The following is a 13425-nucleotide window of genomic DNA, read 5'->3' as shown; positions in this document are numbered from 1 at the left end:
CATTCTCAATAAAAGGTCCTTTACTGTATGGACAAAATGATCAGGCTTGCCTGCGGACCTTACAGCACAAAATGAGCTTTAAAATTGTGGTCTGAGCCCACAACGGTTGAAAAACCTTGTTTACGAAATCAGCAACGACATAAAATCGAAGAATAGATTCACATACAGCAGAGAGACGGTATGTCTGATGCAATAAATGCCTCGGAATACATGCAGTATATTCATTGCATGGATTCTGAGGCATCAGTTCAGAGTGCGATCCAAACCACAGGAATTCATTAGCATCATTGTGAGGCTGACGCAAATGAAGTTGTGATGCTTTCTTGTCTTGCCCCTCAGACCACAATTCTTCATCATAAGTCATCCTCAATTTGTGTGGTTGTCAGAGGCACTTGTCAGGTCTGGTAGCCTGCAGCTCCCTTCTTTAAGCCTGTCAGGACTGCGCAGGCCGGCGGCCAGTGAGCAGGCGGCAAGTTTTGGAGGACGGAAAATAGAGTAAAAACTCTGCTGGACAGTGTCCTCTCACCAAAAAAGTTCAGTTATATTGAGACACATGTGACCTTCAGAGCCAGAGATGACCCAGGGATAAAGTCTTCCTGCTTCTACGCTTTTGAGAATTGGTTGTTTCTGGTCCAGCATGTAGAACCAGAAGGGATGACGTGGTTTAGGATGTGGTTTGATGCTTTGCAGTCACGGCAAAAGTGACATTTTATTGATGCACGTTCATGTCAATCCCAAAATACTCCTGGACATCACTAAGCCTGTGTGTTTGGTGCCTGTTGTTGGGGTTTCGTTTTCCTGGTTTTCTCACTAGGGGGTGTGGTGGACTCACGTGGGTACCTTTCGCTGGTGACCGTCACATCTGCTGCTGATCACCAAAGTCTGACCTTTCTCATCGGCTTTGTGGTAAACGTGGGCCAATGGTATCCTCTCGTGCTCCCTTCCTAGGCCCCTCAATCGGAGGAATGGGCGCTGCAGAAGGCCTTCAAAACTAAGGACGTAAACTGGGGCCCCCGATCAGACACACTATTCCTCGGGAAGCGATGAAGACGGAAGACGTGACTGACCAGGAGGTTCTCCGCCTCCATTGCAGATGGAATCCTGGAAAGAGGGATGAAGTGGACCGCCTTGGAAAACCTATCCACCACCGTGAGGATGGTGGTGTTTCCGTCCGAGGGGGGAAGACCTGTGACAAAGTCTACTGCAATATGCGACCAGGGTCGCTGTGGAATTTGGAGAGGATTGAGGAGGCCAGCTGGAGGCTGATGGGAGGAACTCCCCCAGGCACATACAGGACACGCTGAGATGAAAGCCCTGGTATCTCAGACGATGGAAGGCCACCAAAAACATTGCCGAAGAAAGTGAAGGGTCCTAGTGAGACCAGGATTGCAGGTGAGCTGAGGAATGAAGAATGCCCCTACTGGAGGACATCAGACCGGAGTCAGGAACAAAGAGATGGTTGGGAGGCCCGTTACCCGGGTCTGGCGCAGTCCGTTGGGCCTCCAGGACCCTTCTCTCGACTTGCCAGGTGGCAGCTCCCACAATGCAGGATGGCGACAGAATAGAGCTAGACTCAGGGAGAGGGATCGGGCGAAAACAGAGCATCTGGCACGGCATTGCGGGAGCCTGGACGGTACATGGACGAGAACCTGAACATCCGGCATCGTGGAGTTCTTTCCTGCCCTGGGTGGAGTACGCCCACAACTCGTTGGTCACGGCCTCCATGGGGATGTCTCCTTTTATGGCCTTCATTGGATATCAGCCACCTCTGAGTTCCAGGAGTAGGAGGTGGCAGTGCCTCCTGTACAGGCCAACCGGCGAGAGGGTGTGGGGGCGGGTCTGCTCTACCCTTCTACGTGCTTCCTCACAGTGCCAGAGGCAGGCCAACAGTCACCGTGTTCCAGCCCCGTCCTATCTAACGGACCATTTGCGATCGACTGCATTGTCAACCCCTACTTGGTTCGCCTCAAGTTGCCTCCTTCACTTTGAATTCATCCCACGTTCCATGTCTCTCGTATTAAGCTGGTCTCTGAGTCGGACCTGGTCCCTCCAGCCGAGCCCCCACCTTACCCCGTGTTATTGACGGTGGCCCAGCCCACACGGTCCGACACATTTGGATGTCCGTCGGCGGGGACGTGACCTCCAGTTCTTGGTCGATTGGCAGGGGGGTCCTGAGGAAAGGTCTCGGGCTCCTCCTGGATAGCAGCCTCCTGCAAAACTTTTACCGGGACCATCCGCAGAAGCCTGGTAGGGCACCAGGAGATCATGGCCTGTGTGTTTGGTGCCTTTTGTTCGAAGGAACGATCTGATCAGCGATCAGCTATCTGAGTTAATTAAAATATTGTGTTGGTCCTGCCTGAATCGCATCCTAACAGAAACGGGGAAAACAAATGAAGGAGTGTGACAGTGAGACTCCATCCCTTATTTCACTTCGTTGGCTGCAACCCACTCGTCTGATAATTACCCCTACATCAAACCAACGACAACAACAGTGCTTCACACTGACTCACAATTTGGCAAACAACTTGGAAAGAAACTAAACTTCATGCCTAAATTGACCTGATTCAGTGTTCAAACTGAAACGCATCAGCTGATTTCTCTCTGTTCTAGTTGAGGAAAAAGTTAAACAGACTCTGTCACATCTGGAAGATCAGAATTAATGTAGTTTGTCATCAATAAAGCAGGTGTCTGATATGAGACTGAACTGTCCTCCCAGTTACAGCCAGACTGCATCAGTGTCCCTGTACGCCTGGACACACGGAGAATCGATGTCCCTCTTTAGGCGGAGCTGGACCCACTCTGATAGGCTGATGTCCCGTCCAGGTGTTTGGGTTGGATCCAGCTCATCTCCAGCCTCTCTTACAGTATCTGAAGTGATCCATCAAGCTGTGAAAGGGAACTGACACGTCCTGCTTTTAAGGCCTCTTTAAAACACATTTCTTCTCTTTGGCTTTTCTCTCTGAATGAGAAGCTGTGTTGTGATTGTCCATAATTTCTATTATTTAATTAGTGAATGTTTTTGCTGTTTTATTGTTAAGTTCTTGGTTTTTATCTTTCTATGTTTAAAAACTGTCCTGTTGATAAAGTGCTGCAAATTAAAACAAGCTCCCGGGGGTGAGAGTGGACGAACATTCACCTGAATTTAACAGTCCAGGTATAGAAAATAAGTTTTACAAAGTTTTTATGTATTTTATTTACGGTTAGGCACTTAGCTCTGTATTAATTATCATTTAGAACTGATATGACTCCATACAAATTAATAAAAGTGAATTTCAAGCGTATTGAAGACTTGAATGCTAAGACAAACGTCCTGTTTATTGTCGGCTGAGTTTGGGAACCGACATAATTGATTGATTAGTCCAGTGTAACGTTTTACAATGTGCGTCCTTCCCTTGTGGAACATTGAAGCAAATCTATTCCTTCCTATTATTCCAGAGCTGACAAACATTCATTAGAACACAAAGCTGTCTGCTCGCTCCTTTTGTTCCGCATCTTCCACACAGCGCCGCTGAGTCGGTTAGATCTCTGGATTGTACTCAGTCCGTCGCTGGTTCTAACTGTCAGGACTTTTTCACTATAATCACAATTTAAGGACAAACATTTCCCACGCGCGCTGCTTTAGAACATGTAAATGCACAAAATGGTATTAAAGGTAAAAGATTTTTCCAGAGATCAGTTGCATTTTAATTGTCATATTAATCATGCAGTTAAGAAAGCAGACTTTTCTTCTGTTTTTATCAAGCCTAAATCAGCCTTCTGTAATGAGAGCACAGAGATTGGGACGTGGGAAATGGGCAATTCTGGGCATTGTTTTCTATCATTTTCAACAGGAGCTCAGCAGGCAAAGGTGGCTAATACAGAGAATATCTTGTACAGTTTGCACTGAATTTGGTCCAAATTCAACATGCTGTGATCTGGCTGGGAATCCTGTAGCCACTGTAGCCAAGAAGTAAATGCCAAGATGCTGATTTTTCTCGTTAGCACTTTTGTTTACAGTGATTCCAGTTTATTCACAATCAAAAAACGGTTCAATTTGATCTCCCCATGTAGGTTTTTATTAATGTTGTAATACTCATGATTACCACTGTGGAAAAAAAAAATCTTTTGTCCTGCAAAGGGGACGTTAATGTATTATCTGGTCATGTCCACTTTCAGTGGATGTCCATATTACAACAAACATCCGTCCTATTGAGGAGAGGAAACAATGCAAATACCTCCCTCTTCTGAATATGTAAACAGACATTAGTACAAACGAAGTCATGTTGGCACTATCTCGGCTGTGGTGAAGGGTTATATTTATGGGAGCACGTCTACGGAACGCCATTAGCAACCGTCTGATGGAAGTGAGATGCACCACACAAAGAAGAAAAAGTGTGAGGAAAAATGAGAAAGGCTTGCAAAACCATCATTCTGTCATTATATGAAGTATTAAGGATTTAATTAGGCTTATCAAACATGTTTGTTCTTAATGGCATCACGGAAAATGCACGTTTCAGCAAACGGCCATACGTCTTGCTGTGTGGTCATTGTGCTAGCTAGCAAAGTGCCATTCTTATTCATGTCTGAGTTGGCATATGCCACACAAAGGATGCCTCATGCAGATTAGATTCTAGTTGCTGTGAGCGTGCACATTAAGTGGAAGTCAAATAGTCGTCCTGATGCATCAATGTGACATCAGAGCAAACATTAACACAGAGCTGGCTATCTTCGAAAAGTGATGATGATGGCGGCGCTCCTCATCAACACTGAGAAAGATTGCAATGTACAGCTGTCTGGCCGCCACATCCATTTGACATGTTGACACAGTGGGCCCTCAAAAGTGCACGTGTCAGGAACTCGGAACTAATATTCCCACGTCTAACTTCAAAAGATTAGCCAAGCAATGGCACAAGCTGCGGCTCTGCTGTTTAGATGCCGTTTTTTGAAAAATCCTCACAGCAAAGAGGAGAGAAATGAAGCCTCCGCAGGTGTGGAAAGGAAGTGAAATGTAAGTCACACCCAGCTATATTTTGATAAAGTAATCGTGCTTGAGGAGCAGAGCACGGACCCCGCTCTCCGCCTTCAGTGATTTCCACGGAGCTCCTGAGAACATGGCAGGCTCAGATTTACAAATTGAAAATCATTAATAATTCTAACCAGGATGTGATAAATCTGGAATCACTCCCGATGAACCTGGACACACTTTCATAAATCAAAAAGATTACTCGGGAATTTTTAAAAATCTGATGTCAACTTGTCAGGCTTACTAATGGTTTTTGTAGATCTCCCACCGTGGCATATCATTAATCTGAGATGCATTTGAAGTGTGTCACAGGGGCAAATGTGATCGCTCTAATATCTGAAATATGCCACTCTGTGTCAATACAGGGGGTAGACAGGATAAAAGGAGGTGGTGGGGCCAAACGGGGCCGCTCGGAGAAGGTCCTCGGATGGAGACTTGAGATGACCATCCGGAGCAGGAACATCATTATAGCATGGATAATATGTCGCTCATCAAAGCGCCTGACAAAACTACGAAATAAAAAGATATATTTACAATGCTTTCTTATAAATGGTCACCCTGACAGCAACAACTGCAGAGATTCTGGAGCTGTTGTGAAGAAGGAGGTGTCGACCGTGATGGGGAACAGGGCCACCTGTAATCTAAATGTCATTGCTGGGAAAGCTTCTCCCACGTAGCCGGTGGCTTTCATCTGAACGCGCCTCCAAAAGATTCAATTACTTTTTCAATCCTTCTATTTCTCCTGCCCTCTTATCTCCTCCGTCCTCTCCAATCCACTAGTTGCTTATCTGCCGTGATTATAGTCATTATGAAGCAGCCGCGGCCACGGCGAGATTCCATCACGTGTGTGTTCGGCTGACTGCTGCTGTTTGGCGGAGTTGAAGGAGTTTATTGATGTAATTTAATGTCGAACAGTTTTCTACTTGTAATAAGAATCCCCCCCCACTCAAAATTCCTGCATCGCACCCATTTAACATTTTCTGAAGCTCTTCCTGAATCCCAGGGATACGTAACCCCCCAAATGACACGGGGCCGTGACTATATGTAAATACCTTCTCACAATGGCCAGATAATTCACATGGAGAGAGATGGGAACCAGAGAAGAAGCGTGACCTTAAGGTGCATTTACCACCATTAGAAGGTGAGATTTAACCATCACTTTACTCTGAATAAGATGCATTATTGGTTGAGCTTTCATTACCCAGAAGAGCATCATTTAGGCTGAGCAGACGGAGGCTGCGACGGTTCGGCTGTATTCTGCGGATGAAAGGCGGCTGCAGACAACACAGAGGCTCTTTTCATGTTCAAAATCGGATTCCTGCTCGTCTTCGTCGGGGTTCCCGTAGAGGGGGTGGAGTTTAAATGCGATGGAACAAAACTCGCCTTTTTGACAATGACATCAAAGGCGACGGCTCGCCTTTGTGCTCGAGGCGGTGCGCGTTTGAAGCGCGCTGGAGGCAGTGAAGTGGTCGGCCAAGTTGATTGTTGCTGATTATCAGCTGCTAGCAGCGCAGATCTTGAAACAACTGTCACTATGACATCTTTCCTCCCTCACCTAACCAGCTCTGACACCTGAATACCTGACATGCTGCTCGAGTTCACTGATTCCTTCTCTGCCTCTGACTTTGAACAGAGTTCTGAAAATTCTTCCGATTTTGTAAGTTGTGCTAATACGTATCAGCGAATTCGAATTTCCACACTTGCATGAGTGTGTCTATAGGGCGTGATGTTAACTGAACGCGGGGAGAAGCTTCGCTGCTACATCGATATATTTTATGGTCGCTCCTAAATCATCGGATGGTGAAACATTTAAAACGCCTTTCCAGAACGGGATGGACGTTTTAATCTAAATTATTCAGCGACGGTCTAAACATATTAACACTTTCTGTACGATTGTGCGTGATCGAGCAGGAAAAAGCGAGTTTTATTCATCCGGTTAGTGCTGTGGGTGAAAGGGCAATGACTGACACTGCCCTTAAATATAAACTGCTGCTCCTTGATATTCGCTACCATCGTGCTACGCTGTGCCCTTAATGGTTACATTAACCTAGTAAAATAGACACGTTAAAAGTCCTCCCAGTACATGAGGTGAGCTCCTTGGCCACTAAAATCCTCCCACTCCCACCATTACTGTACATAGGTTGGCAGTCTATAGTCCAGCCTTTAAAATCTTTCCGGAAGGGTCATTAAGGATATTTCATTATCTCCATATTGCCAAGGTCAGGTTGTCCATATATCCACTTTACGACTGCAAGGGGAATATGCTGCGACTGTAGTATAATAGACCAGAAAATGTCCACACCAGGAATGATGGGAAATCAATATCGGGCTCAGCTCATCAATACAAACCCCATTTTCACAAACAGGAAGAAGGCTCTCTGGAAAAAAAATGTAGGGAAAAATGATTGAATCAGCCCGAGAAAATAAAATAAAGCAATGTTTTATTGTTAATAAAATGTTTGTTTTTGGTGTGAGACTCGTCACAGAAGAGGTTTCAACCAGTTCAGCTTAATTTGGTTTTAATCCACCAGCTCCGGCTCAGAGGGTCCATAAATGTCCCAGCAACGTCATGTAACCAAGTTATAGGGGAGAGAAACATGGGTTGTGACAATGATTTGGTCCATTTGTTACCTCGGTGGCTGATTCTTCCTTTGCTTCGCCCATGCCTTTGGTTTGTTGGCTGCATAATGGCCAGGAGAAAAGCAGGATGCCTCCGTGTCTCTGCTGCTCAGTGGCGCCCTCGCGGATCAATCACCGCTAAAGCTATTTGACTACTCGGCAAGTTTTTATCTCCTTTTCAGGTGGAATTAATTAAAAAGACGACAAGCGCGAGCGGGGCCGTAATGTGGGTGATTTTGTAAGAATGTGTAAGCTCTTTGTTAAGGAGCCCCACCAAACACTTTCCATCATGAAACGCTGGAGAGAAGAGAAAATAGCCTGTGGTTGTTTAACCAGCCAGCGATGGCCTCGGGCGTTGTTTGTTTACGCCGCTCAGCTTCCAACACCGGTGGGGTGTTACTGGTGGAAAAAAGGGGGGCTCGGCACACAAAAATATCTAAATAATCCCACACACATCAAATTCTCCTTATTTTTCTTGGTAGAAATGTGTCCTGCACACGTGGACTCATCGCTACTGTACGGAGGCTCGCCATATTGTCTGCTGCATGTTAATGGCTTATTGACCATGTATGGTGTAATGAGACCTTGGGTGCAGGGGCAGCTATGATATATGATGGTGAAAATTGGCCTCTGCTGCACCGATGACCTAATTTCAATATTCTGGGGGCTTGGGGACGGAAAATGACACTGTTCACATTTAAGAGCTTTGAATTAGCCCCTGGCTAACTGTACCTACACCTACTCCCAGGTCCACTAGACGGAGCAGAGACACTGACGGCGCAGCAACTGGCCAAAATTACAGCCATTCATTGCAGACACAGCAAGGTGCACCAACGCCACAGAGAGGGGTGGAGGGGGGGAGTCACCTTCATCTTTTTCGTTCCGTTGACTTGATGCATGCATTCAAGAAAATAAAGCAGATTCCAAAAGGGCTCTGTCTTCAGAGATAACCTTGAAGATGTATGGCATTTAGCATTCCGCTCAATCCCGGTCATGGCTTCCTGAAAGCGGTCATGGCTTCCCTTAAGCGTATATTTCCTTCCCCTTCTGCAGCATTAGGGCACAGAAATATATTTCCAAGCTAAATGGGAGAGTTTCTTGTGTTTTTGGTGAGGACAGTGGCTTCAACAGGAAATTTAAAGACTGTCATTGCTTGTTAGGGTGAAAGGGGGAATGAAGCTGAATGACCTATTTGCATTTCAGTCACAGTAAGGAGATGAACAGGAAGTATATGCTGGAGGCTTGTAAATTTACAGACTTATTTATCATTCAGCCTTTATTTCTACGGTAATAGCGAGCGGAGGTGTCATGTTTGGCATGTCAGAACTCAGAGTTCTGCCAAAGAGATGTGACGCCAAGAGAAAGAGGTGTTGTTTTAACCTTGAGCCTGATTTAAGCAAACATGAATATATTATGGCTGCTACGCCTCATCTCCATGGCTGTGCCAGCACTATATTCTTGCTGCGCCACTGTAAATTAAGTGCATTTTTATTGCAGATGTGAATGTATCGTGTCAGATTCTGCATAAAGGTCTGCTGAACAACAGCATGACAGCTCTGCTTCTTTTTTTAGCAGACAAAAATTAAAGAATCCATACATAATGCATCATATATCAATAAACTTTCATAGAGCATTCACTTTATTTACTACTTAACATACTATAGCAGCTTAAACATTATTGACATGAGATCACCTGCTGTTCCTCAGGTTTAGACCTTCAGGTTTAGACCTTGCTCTCAGTTTCTCTGATAAATTCTAGAGTATATTTATTGTAGATCTTTACAGTGACACAAACATTTCAACAAATGTATCATTGTCCAAATCATTTTAAAAAGTTTAAGTCCTTTTTCAACATATGGCATAAAACTGTATGAAAAACTGATGTTGTTTTGGTGTCGTTCCATCACGGATGTTCTATGTTCTAACTCCAGTCATGAGGTGTAATTGTCAGCTCATTTATAAGACTAATTAGCAGTAATGTTATTGGGAGCTGCTGAGTTTATGCTATCGATGTATTCTGCTCTGACCTGATGCTGCTCGGAACACAGTCTGTTCTTCTCTTGTTTGGAACGTAAACGTTTCCCCACAGGGTGTCGTGAGGAACCGTTCCAACGGCACGACGTGAGATCGTCTGCAGTTTGGTCGCAATTATTGCGCTGGTTCATTTGGATTACACGGGATGCTGGTTTGTGCATTTATTTTCTTGTTAAAGTAATCGTTAAATCGTTAAATTAATGATCAAATTAATACTGTTATTCTATTTTGCAAGTAATATAGTAACCAATGCTACAGACAGACAGACAGATGGATGTTTTGATGAAATGTTTATAATGTGCTTGTTTCTGGGGGCCAGGGGAGCAGTGATGGAGCTCGTGGTGCTCCGACAGGTCCACTGTGAGTGGCATTCTGCAGCATCAGCAGCCGGACGGCAGCCAGACGGTGGATTTATGATGCCAGGGAGTGGAAATTACCCGTTTCTGTCATTCGGTATGTGCCCCATCACGAGAGGCCCTAAACTATATTGGCACAGTGCTGACAGATGTGTTTGTCATCCCCTCAGGTCTGAAGATACCAAGCGAGGGGTAGTAGTCCTTTGACAAGCTCCACCACTCAATGCAGACGGCAGAAAGTGGTCCAATTCAAATTTCCCTTCATGTTTTCACCCTAAAACTCTGATATACCATCTTCTGAGAACCACAGCAGTTCAACAAGACCAGATTTTATTCTGGTTTGAGTTGTCATTTTTAATTACGTACCTGTTTTTCATAGAAAAGTTCCCCTTTGATTTAAACATGTCTGGTATAGTTCCTTGCCCCCTGTGGCTGGCAGCAGTACAGGACAACACATGGATTTCCTTTGTAACTAAAAGGAAACTGAGGTTCATTTGAAGTTCATTCTTATAGCATCTTTTATCTCAACCATTCCAGTTTGAGGATGTATCAAATGTCCCACAGTTCAGACAACAGTAAGTATTTATATATCTCAGACCTCTGGCTGCTTATATAATGCACCTACACCTCTCCATCTTTCTCCTCTTCTATTCTTAAAATGAATCTATACATTCATGCCACATAAATACATGTTACTGCTGCATCCCGTTTTGTTTTCCTCTAGTCTTGCTGATTCCAGGACTGATACCATCTTCCATGGACATATTATGCACTACCTACTGTATCTCTAATTATAATGAACAGAGATATATTGCTGATGTTGATATTCTCTGTAGATGTGGCATCTAATTCACGCCTGTCCAACCCAGGGAGAGGGTTCGAACTAAAATTACATTTATTATATAGTGTAATATACAAAGAAATGTGCATCACATATGTAGGATTTATGTAAAATAGTGTAAAATACCTACAAGGAAATAGATTTTTGCAGCTCTTGCGTTGGAAGAATAACGGCGCTTTAACTGCCTGCACCAAATCCTCTCTGTCTTTTGGAACTTTCAAATAATTCCTCCATCACCAGGCAACCGTCTGCACAGGCCTGCCTCACCCATCCACTCCAATGAATATTTTATAAAGATGCAAAGATTTCCACCCTCTCAGTGTATAATCAAATGCACACAGCACTGTCGGAATTTAAAGAAGAGATATAAAGTCGCATCTTCAGGGAGGCAAAAATCAATTTTTTCGCTTGCACTACGTTCATTAAGGGATCAATGAAGCTCTCGAGGGACTGGCTAGTTCAATCCCAAACACATATAACTGCAACCTATTAGTTATGATTTTAGTCTGAAAGGTTTTAAATGCTTACAGACTGCATAATGGACTACAGACCTTCAGTGTTCAAAGAACTATCATATGCTGATATCTAATTGCACTTAATCAATGTTAGTGAGCTGATAAATAGAGTTCAAGCAATGAACAACAAAATGCATTTGCATATTTTGCACAAAAAGGTTACGAGATGCATTTAAAACAGTAACTCTAACAAGGAATGTCCCATAAAAACTTCAAAACGGAATAAAATCCCTTTTTCTACATGAATTATTTAATTATTCAAGCGGCTGATACATGTATGTTCATTGTTGATGATCTTTATGACATAATCTGTTGATTTCCATTTCACATTCGTGAAATACGGACAAACGAAAACTGAGACGTGATTGATGGATGCACATGGATCCCCCCCCCCCACCGCCAAATATTTTCTGCACATCTGGATTTTCAGTGGAGAAACCTTGATGTCCTTTGAATGTGGGATCCTGCGCTTTCCTGCCAACTACTGGCACAGTGCACAATCCATTTGGGCCCTCCTGTTATCTTTATTGTCATGTTTGAAATGCTGTAAAGCTGAACTGTTTTAATTAGTACTCTGCACTTTATGGAGATCATTGTTCACGCTTGCCTAATTATGTTTTGATGACTCAAAACTCCATCAAAGGATTCCATTATGCCTCATTGATAGTAAAGCGACAAGATTCCATCTTCAGCACCCCCTAGACAGGGCTATTACTCCTCAGCCTCGGCTCGGACAAGCCAAATAAACACATCGCTGCTATACCGCGAGTCTAGAATTTCACAGATCACTGTTTTCAGCTGGCTACTGATTCTGCACAAAAAAATCACTAGATCACAAGTGTGTAACCAGAAAGCTTCACCCTGATGGGAAAGACACTGTTACAATTGCACCCCTTTTTTTCTAATGTCCTCCTAATGGTGGTATTTAAGAGCGGTGGGGGGAGGAGTATGACGGGTGTTGCAGTCTCCCTGTCTTTCTTGTTGCATGCATCCCTGCCTGTAAGCCCAGCAAATGTGATGATTTCAGATTTGATTAGGCAACCTAGGGGCCTCGCAGACCAGCCCTGCGATAGGCCAGCAGGGGCTCTATACAGGCGTCTCGTTGCTCACCATGCCTCAGTGGTGATGTACACATCGAGGGTGACTGCCCACTTCATTTAAAGAGTAGTCCAGCCTGCTCACACGGTGAAACATTGTGACCCGTCCATCCAGTCACGGCTGGACGTTGGTCTCTGCCAAGTACATCCAGCCTGCCACGACATTGGTTTTTGAAGTGAGGAAACTATTTGTGTGTGAGGGCTGTGACACCATAGAAGCTCCAGTGGCTCGTTCCCTTAACACAAATAAGTGGATACTCGTTCTTCTCTTCATTTTGAAAAGCTGTTTAAAACCATGGTTCATCAAATGTAGCGTCACAGTCCACCCTCGATCTTTTTTCTCCTGCCCCATCGAATTGGTCACTGTCCAGGGGACGTACTTCTCGCAAGAGTCCAAATTTCAAGGGCCTTCTCGTTGTTGTCCTACAGACTGACTGACTGTTATTCAGCATTATATATTATATAAAATGTCTGAGATGACATAAAAATAATTTGAAAAATCTGAATCAATTTTGAAACGAAAGTAAATAATACAAATTCATCACCACATTGGCATCACAACTGGACTCTTCCTAAGCCAGCAGGCGCCCCAACTGCTGGTACAGCACCAACTCCTGCAATGGCCTTCTAACGGTGCGCTGATGTGTGGTGAAGCTGCTTCAGATGGACGGAGAATGATGCATCATGTCTGGTCTTCAACCAACAGAAACGGAGAGTTATACTGTGTGGTTTTCTATAGGAGCATCAATGAATTAACTCAAGAGTTGGAGAAGAACTTATTTATGTATTTCAGACAAAGATAAATATTGATAAACATTGGTTTACAATAGCTAAATTATTAATTGCCAGGAAGCTGCATGCTGGTCCAGTGGTTGGAACTAAACCTAGAAAGTTCTAAATCAACTTGGGCTGGGGCTTTATTAGAGTACATGGTGTAAAACTCCTGGTAGAAATAATCATG

At 44.1% G+C, this 13425-nt stretch overlaps 1 long non-coding RNA gene across 1 annotated transcript; it reads left to right on the top strand.

The window, feature by feature from the left end:
• Positions 1 to 5804: 5804 nt before the first annotated feature.
• LOC130526339 (uncharacterized) lies at positions 5805 to 10421 on the top strand. Its single transcript, XR_008950707.1, has 4 exons — positions 5805 to 6143; positions 9711 to 9806; positions 9975 to 10108; positions 10182 to 10421. It is a non-coding gene; the product is annotated as an uncharacterized LOC130526339 (long non-coding RNA).
• Positions 10422 to 13425: the final 3004 nt, after the last annotated feature.

The sequence above is a fragment of the Takifugu flavidus genome, chromosome 5, assembly GCF_003711565.1.
Source record: "Takifugu flavidus isolate HTHZ2018 chromosome 5, ASM371156v2, whole genome shotgun sequence".
NCBI lineage: Eukaryota > Metazoa > Chordata > Actinopteri > Tetraodontiformes > Tetraodontidae > Takifugu > Takifugu flavidus.
Note: the sequence above shows the minus strand (reverse complement) of the source record. Positions and strands in the feature narration are given on the sequence as shown.